The sequence below is a fragment of the Rhagoletis pomonella genome, unplaced genomic scaffold, assembly GCF_013731165.1.
Source record: "Rhagoletis pomonella isolate Grant_MI unplaced genomic scaffold, Rhpom_1.0 Rhpom_scaffold_00010, whole genome shotgun sequence".
NCBI lineage: Eukaryota > Metazoa > Arthropoda > Insecta > Diptera > Tephritidae > Rhagoletis > Rhagoletis pomonella.
In genome coordinates this window covers 36,674,116-36,699,843 of record NW_023458564.1, presented here as the reverse complement: position 1 = coordinate 36,699,843, position 25,728 = coordinate 36,674,116, and the positions used below count along the sequence as shown (strand labels likewise).

The 25,728-nt window shown below is 35.2% G+C and overlaps 1 protein-coding gene across 1 annotated transcript in view; it reads right to left on the bottom strand.

Moving 5' to 3' along the window:
• The window catches only part of LOC118746315 (steroid hormone receptor ERR2-like), a 33,253-nt gene extending 12,336 nt beyond the window's left edge, over window positions 1-20,917 (bottom strand). Inside the window, exon 1 of the mRNA XM_036480166.1 lies at window positions 20,514-20,917. The gene's annotated coding sequence lies outside the window, so the exon portion shown is untranslated. The remainder of the gene's footprint in view (window positions 1-20,513) is intronic.
• Between the last annotated feature and the right edge of the window lie 4,811 nt (window positions 20,918-25,728).

The window sequence follows — 25,728 nt, the reverse complement described above, 5'->3', positions numbered from 1 at the left end:
TTAGCGACTTTAAACTGGCACTAAAATTTAACGAGCTACAAAACTGTAAAAAAATTTCTAGAAATTCTAAATAAAAATTTTTAAATTTTAATGAAAATTGTTTGAATTTTTATGAACTTTAATATAAAGTGTGAAACTTTGATTTATATGGTGTATGTTATAGAATAATCTATATTTTCAAAAATAATGAATGAAAAAATTTGCCATTAAAATAAGTGTGAATATTGTATTAGAACAAGGTATACACTTACATTTGGTACATTAGACTGCATCACCAAAAAAAATTGCGGGGTTTCCGCCGGGATTACAAAATTTATTATATTTGAACACGTCTACCAAAATATTTAAAAAAAATATTAAGATTTCCGTGAGCTGAAAATATCTCCAAATATGCAGTTTTTTATGAATAAAAATAGTTTCTTAAAGAACTTTTTGAAAAAAGTCCCTTCAGATGACAAAACAGATTAAGCTTAAAAAAGGCATACAAATATTTAGAACTCTTTTCAACGGAATCGTAATAACGAGATTTTTGATGCTGTTTTTTTACTTTTTTCAAAGATTGATTTACGAAAAACTTGAGTAACTGGGCCAAAACTATTCTGATTTAGACTTATGAGATCTTAGTAGAAAGGTATTTTCCCACTGTTTTTATTTCTGTGCAAAAAAAATCATTCGTGTCCCATTTCTTTTTTTTTTCAATTACCAAAACATCTAAATTCAACTTTGAATGACGTTCGTTCATCCTACCTTTCTCTTTCATCCTTTGAATGAGTTTATTAGCAAAGAAATAAAAAGGGTGAGAAAATACCTTTACAATGATACCTCACAAGTCTAAATCGGAAGAGTTTAGGTGCAGTTATTCAAGTTTTTCTTATACCATTCCTTGAAAAAAGTTAAAAAAAACAGCATCAAAAATCTCATTATTACGATTACGTTCATTTTTTTTAATATTTTATGCAATTTTTTTAAGCTTAAACCGTTTTGTCATTTGAGGGGATTTTTTCAAAAAAAAACCTTTTTAAAAAAACTATTTTTATTCATAAAAAACTCCGTTTTTGGAAGTATTTTCAAATCTGTCCAGCTCACGTAAATCTTAACATTTTTCCGAAATATTTTGGTGGACGTCTTAAAATTTAATAGGTTTTATAATTCCAATGGAAAAACAGTACCGATTTTTATTTTGTATGGGGAGTGATGCAGTCTAATGTACATATGTATGTATATATTTCCACTTGCATTTGAAGTTATTCAAGACTTCAGATAAGATGATACACTAACCACGCGTTTGATAAATATCGTAAAATTAAAATTTTGAACAGTTGGCAACCGTTATCTAATTCCTATTTGCTCCATATCTACACACGCATATACATTAGGGTGGTCCAAAAATGCTCTCACCCCCTAGGATTTTTTTTTTGAAATCAACAAATTTTCAGTGGTCGCTCAAAGCGCCCAAAGTTTTCCATGTACTTTATATGGGGAAAAAAACTTTTCGTAGAAATGGTATAGAATTCTTGAAAATCAATATTTTTCCATCGGAAAACTCTGTTTATCTGCAGAAGATTCACAGTAACAATATCCAATTGTTTATTTAACCATTTTCTCATCGCAACTATAATTTTTGGGTCCGCCAAAAACACACAAAAACCCCGAAAAATGCAAAAGGGGGACCAATAAAAAATCATTAGAATTAAAAAATGGTTAAATAAAGAATTGGGTATTACTATTGAAAGACTCCTGAAGATAACCAGAGTTTTCCGATCGAAAAAAATTGATTTTCAAGAATTCTATACCATTTCTACGAAAAGTTCTTGTTCCCATATAAAAATACATGGAAAACTTTGAGCGCTGTGAGCGACCTCTAAAAATTTGTTGATTTCAAAATAAAAAAGGGGTATACTTTTTCGATATAGAATAATCCTAGGGAGGTGAGAGCATTATAATTCCGAACTGGTTTTTGGACCACCCTAATATACATACATACATATGTGCCACTTAGTTTTTAAAATAATAATTATTTTTTATATACAATGACTCACAGAAGTATTTTGCATTGACTATTTTTCGTTTTTCAAGATGTTTTTATGGTAAATATTTCATATTTTTTTTAATAATAATAATAATAAATAATTTTGATAGCAATGGCGTACACGGTAGATGTATACGCCGCCGAGCCGCGCCGCAGCCGCCGCCGTTTTTTGTCATTTCTCACGCGCCGCCGCCGAGTTACGAAAATATCGGCGCGCGGCGGCGGCGTTCGGCGCCTAATGAATTTTGTACAAAATTTTCATGATGTATGCCCATTGAAATACATGGTTTGAAGGAACTAAATACTACTCGTATAAAAACACTTTTTTACCAAATTATCGGAAGTGTTTATTACAGATACATAAGGGTCGAATACTTGTAATCTAACGATTTTTTCCGCAGTAGACAATTTTTGCAATACTACAATAATACAAAACAAAGACAAGTTGATTTTCGTGTGTATTTTTTTTTTAATAAAAAGCAAACACTTTTTTGCTAAGTTTTACATTCACAGGTTATTTTATTCTTAGCATTCCTAAGTGGTGGTCAAATCCCAGGAAGGTTTTGCTCCTGCGCATCGCTATGTCTTCTTCACAGGGTTAAAGTCCCCCTTTTTGGTAAAAATTACTATTCGTTTTCATTACATTCGGTGCTCCTTAGACAAATTTGGCGCTTAATATTTTAGTGAAAATTTTAACCACCTATACGCCATTTTTTAAGGAGTGGGTCAAAAAGGCCCGTTCTGGTGGGAGTAGATGGGTTAAACTTATGGAAAAAAGTAGACCCAACCTTGTTTTCAATATATAACCCACAAAAAATCGTAATAACTCGACGTAAACCTCTAGGACACGGGGAATAGTAGGATATGGGCGCATGCAATTACAGTTCTTGGGCCAGCGTTCGTGCGCCGCGGGCAATATGAACAACCCAAGGGCTAGATGCAGTAACTCGAGAGAAAAAGAGCTTTCCGATCGAAAAAATATTGATTTTCAAGAATTCTATAAAATTTTTTCCCATATAAAAAACATGGGAATCTTTGAACGCTTTGAACGACCTCTGAATATTTTTTGATTTCACAATAAAAAATAGGGGTATACTTTTTTCGATATAGAACAATCCTAGCGAGTGAAAGCATTAAAATTCCGACTTTACTCTTTTTTGACCACCCTAATGTACACTCCAAATTTTCCCCAGTTTCTGGTTAGGCGCTAGGTTTGGAACCCGCCACATAAAATAAATATTCAATTCAAAATTTAACTTTGCCTCTTCTTTTGATGACCACCAAGGTGAAAATTCAAGGGAATTTTAGGATATACCGGCTGGACCTTGCAATGTTTATTACAGCTGCCATGTAAGTAAGACAGAGAGACTTCGTTGCCAAGTACTGTCGTTCACTTTTCTACCCGGTTGAATGGTAACAGCACTGAAAGCAGTGAGAAAATGAGCGCGAGCCCCCAGTCGAAGACGACGGAATTCATATTTCACCGCTGGACTGTGGCGAGGTACGAATGGCAATCGCGGTTGAAAAACAATAAAGCTACTGATGCGGACGGTCAGCTGTAACCGCCTAAGTGATTTTGGGCGAGTCCAATAGAGCACGCGAAAAGGAGCTGCCGCGATGTCTGAATTTAATATCCCCGCAAAACTAATACGGCTGTAAAAATGACACTGAACAATACTACTAGAAATAGGAGAGACCTCTCCGAGCACAAAAGGTGTAATTGTTCTGCCATTTCCTTTTTGAATATGAAAGCAAAGCGAATAGGCCTGGAGGTAAATGAGGAAGACGAAATTTTCTTCTCATCAAGCAAGCAGTAAGCGATTTTTTTCTTTGGTACTCCAGTCCCTATTGACACTTACAATTTGGAAAAAATAGAGAACTTCGTTTATTTGGAAACCAGCCTTAACACCAATAACAATGCAACCGTTTAAATCCACTTTTGTCAGCAAGTGCTACTTTAGAATGAGTAAAGTTTCTAAAAACAAGATTCCATAAGTCATTTATAATGTCCGTGCTGCTATATGGCCCAGATGCATGGGCAATTGAAAAATTCGACGAGGCGCACCGTGGAGAGTTGAAAGAAAGATTATGCAGAAGATTTACGGGCCATTGCGCGTTGGCGACGGTGAATACTGTCCACGTTGGAACGATAAGCTGTACGAGCTTTTCAACGACATAGAAATATTGCAGCGAATTTAAAAACATCTACTCCGCTGGCTGTCGTATGAATGGATATGTATGTACATACGCTGCAGCTCTGATAGTATTCAATGCGGATCCAGCTATGGAAAAACCAAGTGGCGAAGGATAACGCTTCACTTGACTTCGGTTGGCACAGAAGAAAAACGATTGGCGGGTTTTATTGTACAAGTCCAATTCCGCTTAGGCGGCTACAGTACCAACCGAGAGGAAGAATTGTTTACTCTACTTTTATATATAATTAAAAAAAAATGTTTTTCTTAAAAAAATACTAGGTCCATGTTTCGTTTGCAGAATTTAGAATTTGCAGTTTTGTTTTGCGAATTTCATGATTTTGCAACTCATATGTACATGTGTATATGCTATATGTATAATTTTTAAAAGTTAGAGTCTAATTCAAGAGCTTAATCACTAAAAATAAGCGTGTTTGATTGCCAGAGACTTCAAGTACTGATTAAATCCAATCAAAATTAGTGAATCTTTTAACTGAACGTGACATAGCTGAAACTAATCATATGTACGTATGTACATATTCATATGCGCATGCGATGCTACCACCACTCACAAAATTTCTTATCAAGCTAATACATACATACATTTCTTTACTTAAGTACCTACTCATACAAATCAAAAAGGGCAAAACAAGAATTTTTTATTTGCATTTCCCAGCCGAGATTCAGAAGTTAGTTAGAAGAGCATTTCTGACAGTGATGAATCTCCGACTCCTTTTGAAAAGTGTTAAACGACGATCGGTGCAATTGCAACACCAGCTGAAAGAGTAGTTATGGTGTAATTTCGATCCACATTGCAATGAATGCATTTCTTTTTCGCGAAGGTGTTAAGACAACCTTTAAGTGTGCTCTGCCCAAGCCACAAGAAAGGTGACCCCGCCATTCGCGCCAACTACCGCGGGATCAGCCTTCTAAGCATAGGTTACAAGGTCTTATCGAGCGTATTGGGTGAAAGACTGAAGCCCGCCGTCAATGAACTGATTGGGCCTTATCAGTGTGGCTTTAGACCTGGCAAATCCACCATAGACCAGGTATTCACAATACGCCAAATCTTGGAAAAGACCCGCGAGAAAAGGATCGACACTCACCACCTATTTGTCGACTATAAAGCCGCTTCTGACAGCACTAAAAGGAGTTGCCTATACGCCGCTATGTCTAATTTGGCATCCCCTCAAAACTCATACGGCTGTGTAAAATGACGTTGAGCAATACCACCAGCTCCGTCAAAATTGGGAAAGACCTCTCCGAGCCGTTCGCCACCAAACGGGGTTTCAGACAGGGCGAAGTCTGTTTTACCTTTTCCCAAGTTGGATAGGGAAGCAGAGCGAATGGGTCTGGTGGTAAACGAGGACAAGACGAAGTATCTCCTGTCATCAAACAAACAGTCAGCACATTCGCGCCTTGGCACCCACGTCACTGTTGATAGTTACAATTTCAAGAAAGTAGAGAATTTCGTTTACTTGGGAACCAGCATTAACACCGATAATAATGTCAGCATTGAAATCCAACGCAGAATCACTATTGCCAATAAGTGCTACTTTGGACTGAGTAGGCAATTCAGGAGTAAAGTCCTCTCTCGACGTACGAAAACCACGCTCTATATATAAGTCACTCATCATGCCCGTGGTATATGGCGCAGGACAGAGCTGGGTAAATGCAATTACATTACAATTACAATTACATTCCTCAGTAATTGTAATTAGGAATCAATTCCTCCAGTTTACAGCAAAGGAATCGATTACTTTTTCAATTACTTGAAGTAATTTCAAATGGAATTGTTTTTTTCTTTAATTCCATTACAAGGAATTTCATATTGTAATTGGAATAAATTACGTGCTAGTAATGTAATTTATTTTTTCAATTCCTTTGAAAGGAATTGAAAATGTAATTTTTTTTTTCCAATTGCTTTGAAAGGAATTGAAAGTGTAATTGATTTTTTTCGAATTTCATTCCTCAAAGTAATTTAAAAAGTAATTGAAAAATTTCTAAAAAAAAAAAATTTTTTTACTGTTGAATTGCAATAGCTTTGATAAATTTCTTGGTTGCTAACTGCCTTGAATAAATAACTTATACCTAAGTAGTATTACTAATTGAACTTTAAGAAAACTGAATAACTTAAACTGCAGCTGTTCAGTCTATAGGGTAACGGATAAATTTTCCAGATCATACCGCGAACGCGCTTCGCGGCAGATGAGACCCGTAAATGTCGAAGCACGCATAACCCGCCCGGACTGTTGCTACCTTGGGCACTGCTGTTCTCTTGGACTAATCCCTGCGTATCTATAAAAATGCACTGACTTAATTGTGTATATTATGGTACCCTTAATTCCACCCAAAATGGCGTGCCTTCTGGAGCCTTTGAAGTACTCTTACTGGTATCCTGCGTTACAAATGAGGATAGAGTCCGCTTGAATTACGAGCCCTGTCGGACTGGAGATCCTACCACCTAAGAGTTTTATAAACAAATTGCATTGCTATGGCTAAATTTTGATGATAACACTGTAATGACGCTAAAATTACACAAAAAACGCCGAGACACGCAAAATTAATTTTGGGTAGTATGTTACAGATCTGTACACCGTTTTTACAACGCTTTTATCAACTTGCAATGTTGTGTTCCAGAAACTTTCATTGTTGTGTGTCAGACACCATAAAGCAAAGCTTTGAAAAGCTCCTATAAAAAAGCATAGTGAATAGGGCGAGGTAGATGACATCTAGATGTCGCCCTATGTACTACGTTTGCTACACCGGAAATAGACGACACGCCATTTCTTTAAATAAAATTAATTGGTGCTCGTTTGTATGTACATACATATGTAAATGCATGTGTGCGCACCTTTCTATTAATATCGTTGAATTATTTTAATATCTATTGCAAACTTTTATTCAGACAGGACTAAAAAGTAGAAAATAAATAATATAAAAAAAACTTTTTAATATACAACGCTTTTATAAATGGACTAAAAAGTAGAAAATAATACTTCTCAGTCCCATAGAATTTGTATTGATAACTTTTGATTTTGAAATTTTAGCAAAAGTCATTATAAACAATCTATGAAATTGAAAATGAAAAACGTGGAGCGCATGCAATACAAAGCATTCGATTTAATTGACAATAGTCAAACTACATAACGTAGACCTAAACTTTCTACAGCGAAAGTAGAACTTTGAAATCGATTTTAAGCGGTCGTTATTCATATACCCACATACATACATTCATATATTACTTTTCATATCAATTCAAGTGTATTACATGCGCCCCACGCTTTTCATTTTCAATTTCATAGATTGTTTATAATGACTTTTGCTAAAATTTCAAAATCAAAAGTTATCAAAACAAATTCTATGGGACTGAGAAGTATTATTTTCTACTTTTTAGTCCATTTATAAAAGCGTTGTATATTAAAAAGTTTTTTTTATATTATTTATTTTTAGATAAGGTCATTTAGTCAAGTTATTTTCATTTTAAGTTTGCATTGCGAATGAAAAAAATTCAAACTTAAACATGATCAAACGGTCTTGTACGATATGGCGTATGAGTAACATTATTTCCTGCTAGTATTTCATACAAAAAATTATTGCAGTTTCACTTAACCCTTGCAAACTTGTTTATATATCCATCAATTTTCATCGGTAGTAGTGTTTTAAGCCGCAAAGCAAGCAGATATTGGCTAGTCTATACTAATATATATTTTGAAAGCCGTTTTTTTCTGTTCGCAAAGCTCGAGAAAGGCCGTACCGATTTTTTTGAAATTTAGGAATCTTCTGCAGACTTTCCAAGGATGGTTATAGGCTAAAAAAAGTTTCGATATAGAAAAGGGGCGTGGCACCTCCCATACAAACCGAATTTTTCAAACTGTATATATTTGTGGTAGAGGACTAGAACTGGGTATGGTGATACATACATAAATATATAAGACCAATTCCATACTCATGGAGAAAAATTTGCATGGTTGGAGAATGGGGGTGGCACCTCCCATATAAACCGAACTTTTCATAGTGCATATTTCTGGAAGTGTTCATGGTAGACTGTAAGCCTTTTTAAAACTCTTTAGTTTGACACCCACATGTCAACATTCATTTACTTTATCAATTTAACTGAGTTACAATTTTCAAATAGCTGGCAGCCCCCCTCAAAAATATTTCCAACAGTTATCTTTCTTAAACCTCTTTAATTTGATACCCATATTGTAATATTTTATTTATTTTATCAATGTAATTTAGTTAAATTTTCAAACAGATGGCAACCCTCCACAAACATATTTTCGGCAGTACGCCTCTTTAAAACTCTTTAGTTTGACACCCACATGGCAATATTTCATTTTTTTAACAATTTGACTGAGTTTAAATTTTTAAATAGGTGGCAACCCTCGTCAAAAATACTTCCAGCAGTTATCTTTCTTAAACCTCTTTAACTTGATACCCATATTGTAATAATTCATTAATTTTATCAATATAATTGGGTTTTAAAATTTTAAAATAGGTGGCAACCCTCCAAATTTTTGCGATGTCATTGGTTCCGATATTATACCGAACAATAAAAAAAATTATTCAAATCGGTTCAGCCGTTCTCGGGTTTTGATAACGAACATAACATTTTTATATATATAGATATACATAGAAGATGTCCAATGTGTGCTTTCGATTTTAATCTTTGACCACAACAAAAATTCCACATTGTACATTCGTGAATGAACTTTCAGTTTCTCGATTACTTTGACAATTCCTTTGTGTAATTGAAAAAACTAAAGTACTCTTGCAATTTCAGGTAATGGAATTGAAAAAAAAATCAATTACATTTTCAATTCCTTTCAAAGGAATTGGAAAAAAAAATACATTACTAGCACGTAATTTATTCCAATTACAATATGAAATTCCTTGTAATGGAGTTAAAAAAAAAACAATTACATTTGAAATTACTTCAAGGAATTGAGAAAGTAATCGATTCCTTTGCAGTGGATTGAAGGAATTGATTCCTAATTACAATTCCTTGTAATTGGGAGTAATTTAATTCCTAAAGGAATCATTACGACCCAGCTCTGGCGCAGGAGCATGGACAATGACAACATCCGATTAGGCGGCTCTTGGAGTGTTTGAGCGAAAGGTTTTGTGGAAGATTTACGGGCCTTTACGCGTTGGCGACGGCGAGTACCGCAGACGATGGAACGATGAACTGTATGAGCTTTACAACGATATGGACATAGTGCAGCGAATTAAAATACAGCGGATACAGCATGGAAAGTGTCTGACAATGTTGAATATCGATTTTTAAATAATCTGTATAAAAACCAGCAATTCGAACTTAACATATGTAGGCAAGCAACGTTTTTACGACCTTTCCGATCTGCTACCAGTAAAGGGGCCGCCTACCCAAGCAAGTAGATAAAACACTACTTATTCCCTAAATTTGGTTAATTCGAAAATAAGATAGTTCTGGCGGCACTGAAATCTTGGACCTCTAGTAGTTTTTTTAACACTGAAAGAAGAACAATTTATTTCCACATTACAAATATTTTTGGAATTTTTTGTAATATTACTTTTTTTGAAGTCATCTATTTCAAATATAACACAGCGATAGCAAAATTGTTTTCGTTTGAAGTTGACATTATAATTCCATTATTTTGTCTTCTATTTGTAATAGAGAATGTTAATTTGTTGCGTTATAGCCATGGTGTAATTATACCATCCATTCGGTTACAGCAGCTGTTAGGATAACGTGAAGACAAAACATATTTGAGTTAGTTTTCAAAGTTTTTTTTTTTGTTTTGGCTTCAAAGCTGCACATCATCTGCCCGCTTACATCTTTTCGTTCAACCGTAGTTATTAATCTTTTCATGGTAGCAAAACGTGATGCAAAATATTGTGGATGGCGCACAATCGTGGAGATAAATGATCATATAACATAGGAAAACTATAGAGAAATTGCAACAATAATAACTTAACCCTCAAAATGCCATTCAAAATGCCACTTTTTTTGAAATTTTGGATTTTGGCTCCCATTCCACTAGAAAACACTATATTTAATACACCATTAGCAATGTTTCTGAAAGATTTCTCTTTATTTTATCTGAAGACCCCATTTTTGGGGCACTGGATGCCGCACCCAAGTCGCCAGATTAGAAAAAAGAAAAGCTTCCTTTAAACTCGAGTAACTCGTAAACTAAAAATGTATATAACAAAAAAGGATATACTGGTCGTTATCTTTACGAAAGTGCAACATTTAACCTTGTAATGTAGAGTCTGTAATATATGAAACGCTTTTTAACCCTTTCAAGGCAGAGGAAAAAGGTTCTCATTATGCTTTTGAACGTGCTTTTTCTAATGTTGTTCAGGAGGAGTGCGAATTTTGGATAATTCACTTAGATTTCAAATAATTACTTTACTTTTTAAGAACTATAGTCCTACAATCCTATCTATCGTAAAAATTCCGTAGAACCATAATCGTTCAAGAAATAAACTTCAAATAAAAAAATTTAAATACATAATGCTAAATTTTATAATTTTCTTGTTCTACGCAGAAAGAAGCTCTGCCCCTCCTCTCCGGCAGACAGAAAGGAGAATTCTGCGTAGTAAGGGTTACAATCCCTACAAGAAATAAAATTCAAATAAAATAATTTAAATAATGCAAAATTTTATAATTTTCTTGTTCTACGCAAGAGTTGTTGAATCAGTGTAGTTTTTAAAAGTCCATACTTTTAAAAGCGTGAAAAAGTGAAAAAAGAACAGAGCAAGATATAATGCGTAAATTTGTAAAAGTTAATTAATATACATAAATAAGTGTAATAACACGAATTAAAGGTAAGTATTAATACTTAGATACCTATATATTTGTATATAGTACATATCGTTGGTCTTCTGCAATAACGACACAAATTAAAAATTCCAAAAACAAAAACCTTACCCATGTCTCGAATCCATGTCCAATCCTTACTAGAGTAAGTAGTAAAGATTACTTAAGTAAGTGGTAAGGATTAGAGGTGAATTAAACAAGGATTAGAGACATGAGCCACTTAACAGTAGTAGGTAAGTGTTTTTGTTTCTTGAATTTTGAATTGTGTCGTTATTGCAGAGGACCATCGATATGCAAGTATTTATGTATATAGTATATATACGTCAACTCATAAAAAATTGTCTACAGTAAAATTTAAATAAAATTAGTTGTCTTCAAGGCAGAGTTGTGAAAATGCATTTATTTTTTATTTTTTTATTTCTTTTTTTGGCCAATATTTTTGTTTGCTTTAGTATTAACCCATAAACGACCTTAATGAACTAGAAGATTTAAATGAACTTTACATATGGTTTTCGGATATTATTTCATACATACATAAATGGAAAAAATTAAAAAAGACTTAATTGAACAAATTATTATTATTTTACTATGGAACATTTTTCTACGATTACTATTTACGTCAAAATGAGAAAAAGCACGTTCAAAAGCATATTGAGAACCTTTTTCCTCTGCCTTGAAAGGGTTAAAAGGCGTTTCATATATGACAGACTCTGCATTAAAGGGTTAAATGTTGCACTTTCGTAAAGATATCGACCAGTATATGCTTTTTTTTACATACATTTTTTTGTGAAAGCTGATAGTTTATGAGTTATTAGAGTTTAAAGAAAGCTTTTTTTTTTAAGGAAGGAAAATTTTTTTTTTTGTTTCAGTTTTATTTCAACCTATTTTGATTGAAAGAAAAATACTGATAACAAGTAATTTTTAGCAAAAAACCGACTTAAAAAAATATATATATATCTATATATATTTCATGATGCAATGAGCGGATCTAGCAACACCTCCGAGACACTACCTTTCCGATGCAAAAAGAATTTTCGAAATCGGTTGACCAAAAGTTATGCGGTAACATACATACAAAAAAAAATATTCCAACCAACGGAGGTTATCAGTTTGGAAGTCGGTTAAAAATACAATTTTTTATAAAACCAAGGTTGAAATCTTGAAATTCCTGCCCGTATTTTGCTTGTAAGTCAAATATGGGTGGCATTGTGCCGAGTAATCATAGCCAACTTATGTACAGTAGTCGAGAAACTTATAGCCGCACCAAATTTTGACAAGTTTTAAAATATTATTTTTGTAGTTATTTAATTTCGGTTAGTTTTTTATAGTTCGTTCTTTACCAAGATCCGTATAAATACAAGTTTAAAGGCAGTGTCACACGATTGGGTATTTGCCAAAATTTGGTGTAAATCGTATCCCAATTGTTTGAATACCCAAAATATTTTTCACTATCCCAATCATGAAAGATAATTTATAGAAATTTTTAAATAGAACATCGCTACATTGTTCCAATCTTTTGAATGCGAAAAAACTACCATTTTTTTTACCAATAGCCCAATTTAAAAATTTACAAAACTGAACCAATGTCCCAATCGAGTGACACTGCCTTAAAAATTTGTGCAAGTTAAACAAAATTCTACAAATTTTCATTAAAATTTCGAGTTTTTTAATTAAATTCTGAGAATGCAGTTTTGTAGGTCATTGAATTCTAGTAGAATAAAGTATATGTTTCAAATGGCTAAAAATATCGATTGATTTTTTAGAATTTTTAAAAGTTCGAAATTTGTACGAAATTTTTTTTTTAATATTGCACAAATGAGTAGTCCACTTACAAACAGCGTTATGTGATTTTATAATAGTGAGTCATAAATTAAAAAAAAACGTCTACAACAACAAGTAACATCCAAATTGTATATTTCTCTTTATTATCTGAAAATTTGGACAAACAAGAGCCTAATAACATTAAAAAACAATATCGCAGTGTGGTAGTTTTTGCAAATTTTATATATAAAAATTTAATATAGCGAGTTTTGAAACAGTAACTTTTACATAGCCTTTTTTAGCTTTTCGCGTTCTCTCTTCCATAGGGTTGCCAGATTTTTTATGCGGGAAATCAGTACGTTAGACTTTTTCATGCTAAAAAAGTCAGTACTTTTCAGTACACTTTTATTCAAAGCGAAATTATGAATGTAAATAACAGATAATACTTTAAAATGCCATTGTACTTATTTTTAACAATATTTTGATATATAATTGAAATATAGCTCATAAAAAATTAAAATGTTATTCATTTTAACATGAGTGTACACTATGCATATGAAAAAGTAAAGTTGGAATTTTTATGCTCTCGCCCCCTAGGATTGTTCCATATCGAAAAAATATACCCTACTATTTTTATTTTGAAATCAAAAAAGATTTAGAGGTCGCTTAAAGCGCCTTAAGTTTTCCATATATTTTATATGGGACAAAAATAACTTTTTGTAGAAATGGTATAGAATAGTTAAAAATCAATATTTTTTCTACCAGAAAACTCTGTTTATTTGCAGGAGATTCCCAGTAATAATACCCGGTTGTTTATTTAACAATTTTTTCATTGCAACTATAATTATAAGTCCGCCAAAAACCCAAAAAAAAACGAAACATGCAATGGGGCGACCAATAAAAAATCGTTAGTATTAAAACATGGTTAAATAGACAATTGGGTATTATTGAAAGTCTCCTGAAGGGGGTGAGAGCATTACAATTCCGACTTTACTGTTCTTGGACCACCCTAGTGTACACATCATTGTACACAGGAGCCAATAAATTATTTTATATTTATTTGTTTTTGGTTATTTTTATGGCCTTTATAACAATTATATTCAACAATTTTTATGAGCTCGAGGCCGTTTTCAGTGAAAACTTATTGTGGAAAAGCAACAATAATTTGAAAAAATGGTAGAAGTGATAGCTATTTCGGAAATCACCAAATTTGCTCATCAGACTTCTTTCAGTAGGATTCGAACCGATGATCACCACTGACTCAGCCAGTTGCCTACGCACTGTGCTAAGTTTGTCTTGTTAATTCTTGTTGCTTATTTTCCACTATTTCACTTTGCTAAGCCAACTACAATCAAGCGCAGCTATTCCGCAGCAATTCACTTGATCATGTGGTTGTTGGTTTTGTTGGTTTTTGTTAATATTCTGTTCTGTGGAAAATAATAAGTTTTCACTGAAAACGGCCTCGAGCTCATAAAAATTGTTGAATATAATTGTTATAAAGGCCATAAAAATAACAAAAACAAATAACTTAAGGACGAGCACACCTAAAAAGTTAAACATTCTAATAATAGAAATATTAACAAAAACCAACAAAACCAACAACCACATGATCAAGTGAATTGCTGCGGAATAGCTGCGCTTGATTGTAGTTGGCTTAGCAAAGTGAAATAGTGGAAAATAAGCAACAAGAATTAACAAGACAAACTTAGCACAGTGCGTAGGCAACTGGCTGAGTCAGTGGTGATCGTCGGTTCGAATCACAATATAACCAGTAAACAACCTTCGGTGAATTTGGCGACTGCTTTCCTCGGGGATGAATATGCTAGGGATGAAAATATTGGTACACACGCCTACCAAGCACGCAGGGTTGCTTTTAAGAAACAAAAAATAATTAACTCCAAATAGTTTCAAAAAGTATAGTGTAAAACGAAATTTATTGAATAATTCCACATAAAATGGTATAGATAAATGACTCATTTTCTAAACGATTTAAATAAAACGCATTTTATAACCTTTTTTGTGCAAACGGCATTTGCGAATTGATAGAAAAGTACCACGGATTGTAAATTTTTGTTAACTATGAGGTGAATGAAAATTTTCAACACGGCCTGTCGGCTTTGAAGAATTTTTTTGTTCTAATTTTATTACTAAGGCGTCTAATAAATGCATGGCTTTTAGCTCTAGAAGAATAAAAGTCAGTAAAGACAAGTCTTTTTTGTATAATTTCTGATTTTAATTGCTCAACTTCTTTTGCACCAGAGCAACTTTCAAAAATTTCCAGCAGTAAAAAGTTACGAATTGGCACAGCAGAAATGTAAAATTTTCTCGCCATAATAAAAAGTTTTTTCAACATGGAACTTTTCTACTAATTGACATGAAATTACTATCTCAACGCTCGGAGCGCTGCCACTGAGGGCCTTTGCCAACTAATAAAAAAGAGAAAACTTGGAAAGACCAAACAAAAATTTTGAGATTTCTCGTTGTGAATACGAATGCCATAGTTTTTACCTAGCTCGTGGGACTACGCAAAATTTTGACAGCTTGTAAATATGTATACACATAAAGTTGTTGGCGGTTATAAAGAGTCAAAATCAAAATGGAGAAAAGAACAAAAAGCGTACGTTAGTTGTCAGTTATAAAATAAATCCAATTTATTTGCGAATATTTGTTTATTCTATTTATTGAAAGGCAACCACGCGGAAAAGCTTGTGTTAATTATATTGCTTTCGCACGAGCGTTTGTTTGGTTTTTCAACACCATTTATAACTTTCTTTTAATAAAATCACGATTTGTCAAATGCTTAAATTTATTTATCTAATAATAACGCAGCACACAACCCTGAAATCTTAGAAAAAGTCTGAGGAAGGCAATTAAATAGCAGCACACAACCCCGTGCCTTCCTCAGGAGTGAATATAACTACAACAACAACGACTACTACAACAACAACCCAAAAAGGTTGGTTACTGTCTATACTGTGGTTCGAATCCTACTGAAAGAAGTCTGATGAGGAAATGTGGTGATTTCCGAAATAGCTATCACTTCTACCATTTTTTCAAATTATTGTTGCTTTTCCACAATAAGTTTTCACTGAAAACGGCCTCGAGCTCATAAAAATTGTTGAATATAATTTTATATTTATGACATTTTTGAATAGCATTAATGAGATCATTTCCATTTTCAGTTGTTAAATAGTCAAAGAATTCTATACATTTAATGTTAAAGTTACTTTTAATTAGAAGTTCAGTTTCAAAAATTTTAATTAGAAGCCGGTTTCTCTCTTTGCGCAAGGAAGCAAACCTTATACTTAAGATCCTCTCAGTTGCTTCGCTTTACATATTTTTTCAAACTGTGGAAAAGTATTACTTTGTAAGAACTTCCTCTATATATCCGCATGGAAAGACTAAAAGCCTGTTTATGGCAACTTAACTTAACGGAACGTAGAACTTAGAGAGTCAAAATGAAAGATTACGACGTGGCATTAAGTTACGTTAAGTTTCGGCTTTTCAATTATAAGCAAAACCCATTTAACAGAATTTTCAAGAGAGAGCTGTAAGTTAAGTTAAGTTGCCATAATTAGACCATAAGAATTCGCTAAAAAGAAAAGAAAAGATGCCTCCTGACGTGCCTTGGCGAGGGATCTTCTGCAAGCAGCTGTCTGCTGGGATGGCCACGTCTGTGGCTCCCCACAAGGCATTCTGTTATGATCCTTGACTGGGAGCATCCGGGCCTCGTCATGTAGATGGTGTTGGGGCTTCATCTGGGGGCATCCGTTCGCTGTTCGTAGTGCCGTGTTTTGGTAGGTCTGTAGTTTCATCCACTGCGTCCTGCTAGTCCCCGGCGACCACACGGGCGCAGCATAGGTTAGAACCGGCCGGCCAATTGCCTTGTATGTTGCCAACAAGGTTTCTTTATCTTTGCCCCAAGGGCTGCCGGCCAGCGACTTGAGGACATTGTTGCGGTTCTGTAATTTGTTGACAATTGCGGTTGTATGCGCCGAGAAGGAGAGCAGACTGTCGAAGGTAACTCCGAGGATTTTCAGGTTATTCGCCGTCGGTATTGTTACGCCATCGACGTGAATACCCAGTTGCAGTCTGACCTCCTTCGTCCAGGTGGTGAATAGGGTTGCCGAGGATTTCGCAGGGGATAGGGCAAGGCCCCTTGCAGTGAAGAAGCGAGAAAGTTCGGCGAGATAACCGTTTACTTTCGAGCACAAGACATCAATTCCATCCCCAGACGCCATTATCGGACAGGACCAACGCTACTCTCACAGGCGCGGTTTCGGATAAGGCCACGAGTTATCTGAGTGTTTATGGCGTTAAGTGCTCTAGCTGTGTTGGGAGTAGCAGGGCCTCGAGTGTCTTCGCTATCGGGGAAAGGAGGGTTATCGGGCGATAAGACTCTTCTTTGTTGGCTGGTTTCCCCGGTTTGAGCAGTGGGACCACTCTCCCCATTTTCCAGATCCAGATCCGTTAGGTATGCTACTCCCGCAGTACCCAAATTTTTCAGCATCAACATGCATATTCCGTCGGGTCCAATGGCTTTGGAGGCTTTCGCCTTACCGATGGCTACCCTTACCTCGCCGCTGGTAAAAACAAAAGGCGCACTGGGTTTAGGCATTTTGTGCAGCCTTCTGATCACTCGACGTTTGGCTTTATCCATCGGACGATGCAGAATGAACTACCGGCTAAAATAGCTCGCGCATCGCTCCGGGTCCGACGAAACGTGGACACCAAAGACTATTTCGACTCTGTCGTCACGCTTCGTCGGGTTGGACAACGACCTCACGGTTGACCAAAGCTTGCTCACACCAGAGGCGAAGTTGCGGGTCTTCAAATGCTCTTCCCATTTCTTCCGATTATGTACGTTCACAAGTTACCGAATCTCCGAATTGAGATCCCTGATACGGGGATTTCCGGGATCGGCCTGACGAAGGTTGTCGCGCTCGTCGGCTAGAACAGCCGCTTCAGCAGGAAAGTTCGGACGTGGATCCTTAATACATCCTGCTGGGATGAAGCGAGCTGCAGCAGCAGTGACCACCCTACGGAATTTACGTTCACCTACACGAACGTGGTTGGTATGGGCAGTGCAGTGAAGGCGCCCTCAGTAACATCAGCGAAGCCTTTCCAGTCATCTTTGGAAAAGTTGACATAGGTCCGGTGATCCACGGAAGCAAAGTCGGCAGATTTATCAATCGAGATGTCTATGGGCAGATGGTCTGATGTTAGGGTCAGAATAGGTCGCCATGATACGCTGTTTATCAGACCAGCGCTGACAATTGTTAGATCTGGCGAGCTGCAGCAGCTGCCCATAATCTTGGTGGGTGCGTCGTCGTTCATTGTGTAGAATGTCGAATCGTAAATCTGCTCAGCCAGATGTATTCCCCTACGATCAGGGTTGAACTGCCGTGCAACTTCGTCTCTTGGACCGCAGCTATTAACATTCCATGCTTTCCCATAAAGACAGTTATCTCCTCGATCTTGCTCTGGAGTCCGTTACAGTTAAATTGTAGTACCTTTGTATGCCTTAGGAGAGCAATTGTGATGTGTGGTGTTGAAGAGTTGTGTTGCCTGCTGTACGTGCTGCAAAAGGGGGTGCTGCCTTGTGGTGGTGTTGCGAAGTCCTGAGCGTGCCCTAAGGTGACACTAGCCGAGGGAGGAGTTGCACTTGACTGATGTCACTTTACGGTATTTTCTGGACTGACAAACAGAGCAGATTGTCGGTGGGACTAGGAGTTGCCGGCGGCGGTGTGTGGGTGCTATTGTGTTTGTTTGTGTGTCTATTTTTGTGTTGTGTTGGGGTGACGATGTCACTAAATCCTCATTAGTGACGATGTCACCGGTGACCATTTTCGCTACTGCGAAGTTAGCTGCTACCCAAAGGAGCAAGTAGGGAGCAGTACTACAGCAACGTAAAAAATAAAGTTTTATGTATTTATTTATTTATTTAATCTATTAATCTTATAATTAAATTATAAATTTAAAGTGTAAGTTAGCGCTAGCTGCTGAAAATTTTTTAAATTTCTAACAATACACAGAAATAAATATCATTTTGAGTGATATCATAAAATATTTTCTTTTCAAAAAAAATTAAATTTATGTACAAACATGTTCATACGTATGTACTTATGTAAATCAACGGTAATTCGTAGCCACTTTAAACTTACACTTTATTATAATAAAATTTATTGCGATATATGTAAATACTCAAAAAAATTCTAAGAAATCTAATTAAAAAGTTGAAAATTTGCATGGATATTTATCGAATTTTATCAAGTTTTGCACAAAGTTAAGAAATTATGTTTTTTGTTGTAGAATTAACCCCTTTTTTATAAAAAAATCAGCGGAAAAATATTAGAATACAAATTGTTGCATATATTGTGAAAACTTTGCTATGCCAATACTTTTTTCCGGCAGTGTATTTATTTTCGTACTACATATGTATACCACATTGAAAAAAAAATAAAATTATAGTTTAAAAAACTAAAAACTCGCTACGTAACTTAAGAATGGAAATCGCTGCATATTTTATGCGCATCAATACTACATATGTAGTTACATCCCAAGCTATTAAAAGCGAGGTAACAAACCAAGTTTATAAGCGCCCACCAAGGGCTTCTTTGGGAGCAGGCAAGGGCGCTTCTTTCTAATGACACACAATATTAAAATACAATGAAGGGTGAAATTAGGAAAGGAGCGCTCACTGCTGAATATGGAGCTCTCCAATGTAAATAAAGTAAGATATCGGGACCCGCGGAACAAGTCTGGCGTATTGGTTAGAAGTATGTGCTACCGCAGGAGCTGAGTTCAATCCCTGGAACGAGCAACAAAAAGTCGTTCCCACGACAGTCGGGTCAACGTAACCGGAAGCACCCAGACTTATATTTGGCCAAGGACTGTCACTCCAGCAACACTCCCCTAAAACTCTTTGGGGAACTTGTATGCTGCTACAACCACAACAGCAGCAACAAAAAGTTGTGGGCACGGTTTGATTATTAGTACAATGATTTTAGGTTGTGTCCTAACGCGTGACCCGAATACAAAAATTTTAACCTACTCTATTTTTTAAAGCGCAGCCAACGGAAAGAACGCTGTTCTTCGAAATATACTGTGGTCAGCGGAGGAGTTGGACTGATGAAGGTTATTTTTTCAAAGCGCGGCCGAAGGTCGCCAAGCCGGAAAGGTATTATGCACAAAAATACTGTGGATGGCGTAACCCGAGTTTAAATTTTCTGTGAAAATACTAATTTAACCAAATTTTCAAATAGGTCCCCTGTGTTCCAAACATTTTTACTAACAGCTGTCCCCCTAGGCAGGCAATAGTAAGTCTCCGAGAGCCAGTTTTTCAGTGCCAGTTTAAACTTAGATTAAGTAAACTGAGTTTAAATTGAACAGCTGGCTGACATTTGATTGGCTGATCTTAGTTTAAACCAACCAGATCGGGCGTTTAAACTTACGTTTTACCCACGGCCTTGGCTGCAAAACTGGCCCTGAGTGTTTCTGGGATGAAAACGCTTAACTCTGTCAAATACTTAGCAAAAGTGGAAGCGACAACTACATTTTAGGCATTGTCTGCAGACATTAGATATAGAACTTAAACTTTTACGTTGTACAGGAAATTTTATACATCTGGAGGTTTCGACTTAGTACATAAGTTCACATAAAATACATTACGTGGGCATGCACTATATCTCATTCTTAAACAGCAAGAAATAATCATACTTACACGGGGCGGGCTTTGCTAACGTTTCAGCAGTGTTCTTTGGTAGAATACAAAAAGGATACTTTTCTGCGTCATAGAATATATACAACTCATATTCGTTACATATTTAAAACACAGCAAAATGTTCTTTAAACTATATACAAACGTATATATATGTATGTGCACATGTGCATTCAATGCAAAAGGCGATTGTTTCAAAGATTAATTTTCACAATTTCCTCTACATCGATTTTTCGTGACACTATTTATGGCACGGTTAATCATTTACTGCCATAAAATAATGGCTTTTTAAGTATAGATTCTAGCTTTTACGTGCATTTGAACACTTTTAACTCCATTTTTCACAATCTGTTAATTTTTACAAAAATTAAGAAAAGCACTAGAATCACAATCATCGTGAATATGTGTTTATTCAATGTTCACAATTATGGAAAACGAAAAAAAAGCCAACCAATTTAAGTAAAGTCTAATTAAAGCAGAATGAGATAAATGTCAGACATGGGTAAAATCTAAATACAACTGGCCAGTGCACGGACTCCCACATCATTTTATTAATAGAGCTGGACTTCTAGCTGTTATTTATTTTCAAAATTTGTACCAACATGCCAAAAATCTCCCCATGATTCAATAATACAAGGTTAGATAATTATTGACAGCTGCGGTTTGACACTCCCTTACAAAAGGTTGCATTTACGAAGGACACAGAAAGGGCAAGAATGCAATCCCTTGTTTCGAAAATGGTAGTAGAAAGGTACGCAAAGTAGGCAATTTGTAGTGAAATTCCTTTCGTAAATTCTAATGTATTTGCAGGAAATTTGGCATTTTAAACGAAATGTTGAACGTAATATTGATATATCTACGTGACGTACCTAATTTATATGCTATTTAGCCGCATAAAAACTGCAAAATGACTCAAAATTAAAATAAGACCACTGTGAGATTGATGTAAACATCCAATGCTTAGGTTTTCATCAGTTAAATATGCTTCATATGCATGTACAAATAAACATATTGCACAAAAGCTTATACTTTTATTTCACACCAAAGCTACACTGTTTCCATGTAAATTTGCAAAGAAGCAACACGGTGCCACTGCTAAGGGAGCGGTGCGAGAGAGACAACTGTCAGTATATCGAACCTTGTATTATTGAATCAGGAAATCTCCCAATATTTTCCGAAAAGAATGCAGAGATTTAAATAAATGCAGGTATGTAGGAATGCATATTTTGTAATCGACACACCTAAAATAAAAAACAACTTTTCTCCGACATTATCCAATTTAAAAGAGATATTGCATCTCTATCAGTTGTTTATGTCAATATTTTTCGTTTGAAATACTTCAATCCTTTCAAATCCAATTTTGGTCAAAAAATTTTAAGTGGAGATAATGGTTTGAACCCATTTTTAAATTATTGCAGGGCCTAAATTACAGCATCCATTCGCTCAAGGCCTAATTTGGGTACATAGTACGTTTTTTGGTGAATGTTTTATTGACGTAAAATACATTTTTTTGTTGTTAAAAAAACACAATTATTCCATTGGGAATACATACAAGATTACAAAAACAAAAATAACACCAACTATATGAGTTAATACTGTTACCATGAACCAAAAATACAAGATCACGTATTCTTCTTAGTAGCCCGTTATAATCGCATTTAGGAAAAAAGTTGGGCGACTTTAACATTAGCCGTTTATTTACATTTGTTCGTTGTTTACAATTTGGTGGTGGCTTTTCACTGCAATTTTCTTACTTTTCGCTTGTGACAACGTGTGCACACATAAGGTAAAGAATAATTTAGCACAACGACATGATTTATAGAAGAATTTGAATAATAAAAATTATTATTCATGCGTTCAACAATTGCGCGGTTTTTTTTTGTTATCTTCGTTGTTTACTTCTTACAACAAAGATGGCGTCGAGATTTCAACAGCTAGAAAATAACTTTTTTCTTTCTTTCCTTACGGCGTGATCTTGTGTCTTTCGTTCATGATCATGATGCAATAATAGGAGCGTTCCTTATCTCCCAGAAATAGTCAGAAAAAGTCCGAAGTAGTCAGATTTAGTCCAAAAAGCGTTCCTTAACTCGGAAATGACAGCAAAAATGAGAGAGCAACAGTCAGTGAGAGTGACTCTCATCAGTCCGAAGTAGTCAGATTTAGTCAGTAGAATTTTTTCTGGCAAAATCCTGAAAAGTGTCAAACTCAACTGAATTTAAATTAACGGAAATTAAAGAATACGCTAAAAGTGAGAATAATCTAAAAAGTAAAAGAAATGAATTGAAATTGGAAGGAGGCAAAAAATAATTGATATAGCAAGTGTTTATTGTCCTTGTGCTTGTGTGAATGTATTTTGTACATACATTTCTGTTCTTATTTGACGTTAGTTTTGTTGTTGCCATTCTTTGGACTAAAAATTTGGTTTTTTGCGTTCCTTTACTTTTCCTGTTATTCTCTTTTAGTGAGCGCATTTTGCTTACGCTCTGGCATTTTGACACTTTTCAGATTTTAGTCCAAAAAGATAAGGAATGAACCTAATACAAGGGGGTATCAATTGCTATCGGCCGTCTTCACGTGCTGGAAAATCTCGCTTGCGTGACGACGCATGTTTTTTGTTCTAATTTTATTACTAAGGAGTCTAATAAATGAATGGCTTTTAGCTCTAGAAGAATAAATGTCAGTAAAGACAAGTATTTTTTGTATAATTTCTGATTTTAGTTGCTCAACTTCTTTTGCACCAGAGCAACTATCAAAAATTTCCAGCAGTAAAAAGTTACGAATTGGCACAGCAGAAATGTAAAATTTTCTCGCCATAATAAAAAGTTTTTTTAGCATGGAACTTTTCTACCAATTGACATGGAATTACTATCTCAACGCTCGGAGCGCTGCCACTGAGGAGGGCCTTTGCCAACTGATAAAAAAGAGAAAATTTTTAAAACCAAACAAAAATTTTTACATTTCTTTTTGTGAATACGAATGCCATAGTTTTTACCTAGCTCGTGGGACTACGCAAAATTTTGACAGCTTGTAAAGAGTCAAAGTCAAAATGGAGAAAAGAACAAAAAGCATATGTTAGTTGTCAGTTACAAAATACATCCAATTTATTTGCGAATATTTGTTTCTCCTTTTTATTGAAAGGTAACCACGCCGAAAAGCTTGTGTTAATTATATTGATAACAGAACCTGGCAGCTCGCACGTTGTCTAAATTCTCAAGTAACATAAGGTGCGTTCGTTTAAAATCTCCAGCAGAAACCAACCAACTGCCAAATTCCGGCGAAATGTCATCTGTTCGCTCACAAGAGAGAAATATCCAAAATAGTACGCGAACAGAAAATTTGCAGAAACTGGCAAGTTAGACGAACAGCTGATATAATTTTTGTTTACATTCAAAAGTGTAAAATTTAAAACGTACGAAAAGTTATCACAAAGTGTTATACTGACACAGTTTATTGATTAAACAAATAACTACTTATTTCTTACAAGTTTAATTAGTCGCATTATGTAATTTTTAACTTCCAAACCATTAAATTCGATTTTGTGATTTGCGTAAATGCCAACCAGCTGTTTTTGATCAGCTGTTTTCCTGTTGGCAAATTGCTGTTGGCAAAAATTTTTCCAGCAGAAACCAGCAGCTTCCCCTCAAAATGAAATGTCACTTTGCTCTCTCAATTTCCCCTACTTTGCAAGTTTGTTGCGTACGCGAACGCAAAAACTTGTAAGTTTTGGTTAAACATGAACAATTAACAGCTACGCGAACGAACCTATAAAATCCACAAAAGAATACATTGCTTCTATTACCATCAATACGCCATGTATAAATTTTAACAACACACAAAAAAAGAGCTTTCGCACGAGCGTTTGTTTGGTTTTTCAACACCATTTATAATTTTCTTTTTTATTAAAAATCACGATTTGTCAAATGCTTAAATTTATTTATCTAATAATAATACAGCACACAACCCTGAAATCTAAGAAAAAGTCTGAGGAAGGCCATTAAATAGCAGCACACAACCCCGTGCCTTCCTCAGGAGTGAATATAACTACAACAACAACCCAAAAAGGTTGGTTACTGTCTACACCATGATAAAAAATAGAAAGGTAGAACCGATGAGAGTAATTTTTCAAATTCTTGACGTTTGCAAACAATTTAATTTTGAAATTTTACAAACAAACTCACACACACATTCTTATTTTCAATCTCAAACAACAACAACTTCGAACAATTCCTTTTTTTACTCTCAATTTTATATAATTATAAATGTTGGCAAACTTAAAAAAAAATCATGGCCGACGAATTGAGAGAACGGTTTTACCTTGTTATGTTTTTTTATCATGGTCTATACTGTCTAAAGCCCTGTATGCAGCTCTCAAGAAAACGGTCAAGAAAAAATTGCCATTATTTCGCGTGTGTGTCCAAGGAATTTTGACATTTATGATACCTCACAGCCTGTTGCCTCACTCTTTCCTCAAGAAATAATGGAACGGGCATATATTTCTGTTGCAAGCCTGGGTTGCCTTGTGCTCTTTTTTCACAAAAAACTTTTGAAAACCGTAGTAGAAAGCGTAGTAAATTTCTTAAGAAGGTACAGCTTTAAGCTTAGTATCCAGCTCTTAAGAAAACGGTCAAGAAAAATTGCCATTATTTCGCGTGTGTGTCCAAGGAATTTTGACATTTTTTATACCTCACAGCCTGTTGCCTCACTCTTTCCTCAAGAAATAATGGAGCGGGCATATATTTCTGTTGCAAACCTGGGTTGCCTTGTGCTCTTTTTTCACAAAAAACTTTAGAAAACCGTAGTAGAAAGCGTACTAAATTTCTGAAGAACTGCGTACTGCCTTAAGGAAATTTGACTCAAGAAAATTTCTTAGCCATTTCTTGTACGTTATTTGTTATTATGGAGTTTTTGCTTTTCTTGAGAGCTGCATACAGGCCTTATACTGGGATTTTATGAACGCGCCAGCGACATCATGAATTTGTATGAGTTTGACATAAAAGAAGAGGAAGAACCTTATCTGCCGCTGGCTAAATAAATATAGATCTAAGCTGGCCACAACCACAGTCGTCGCGTAGCTCGGTCGTCGCCAAAATAATTATCTACATAAGAATACGCATAGTTGCCAACTTGGTGCTTTAAGCACTAGATTTAGTGCTTTTTGAAAATTAAAACACCAAAAAATATTATTTAGTGTGTAGTGCCTTTTTAGTGTTTTTTTTTC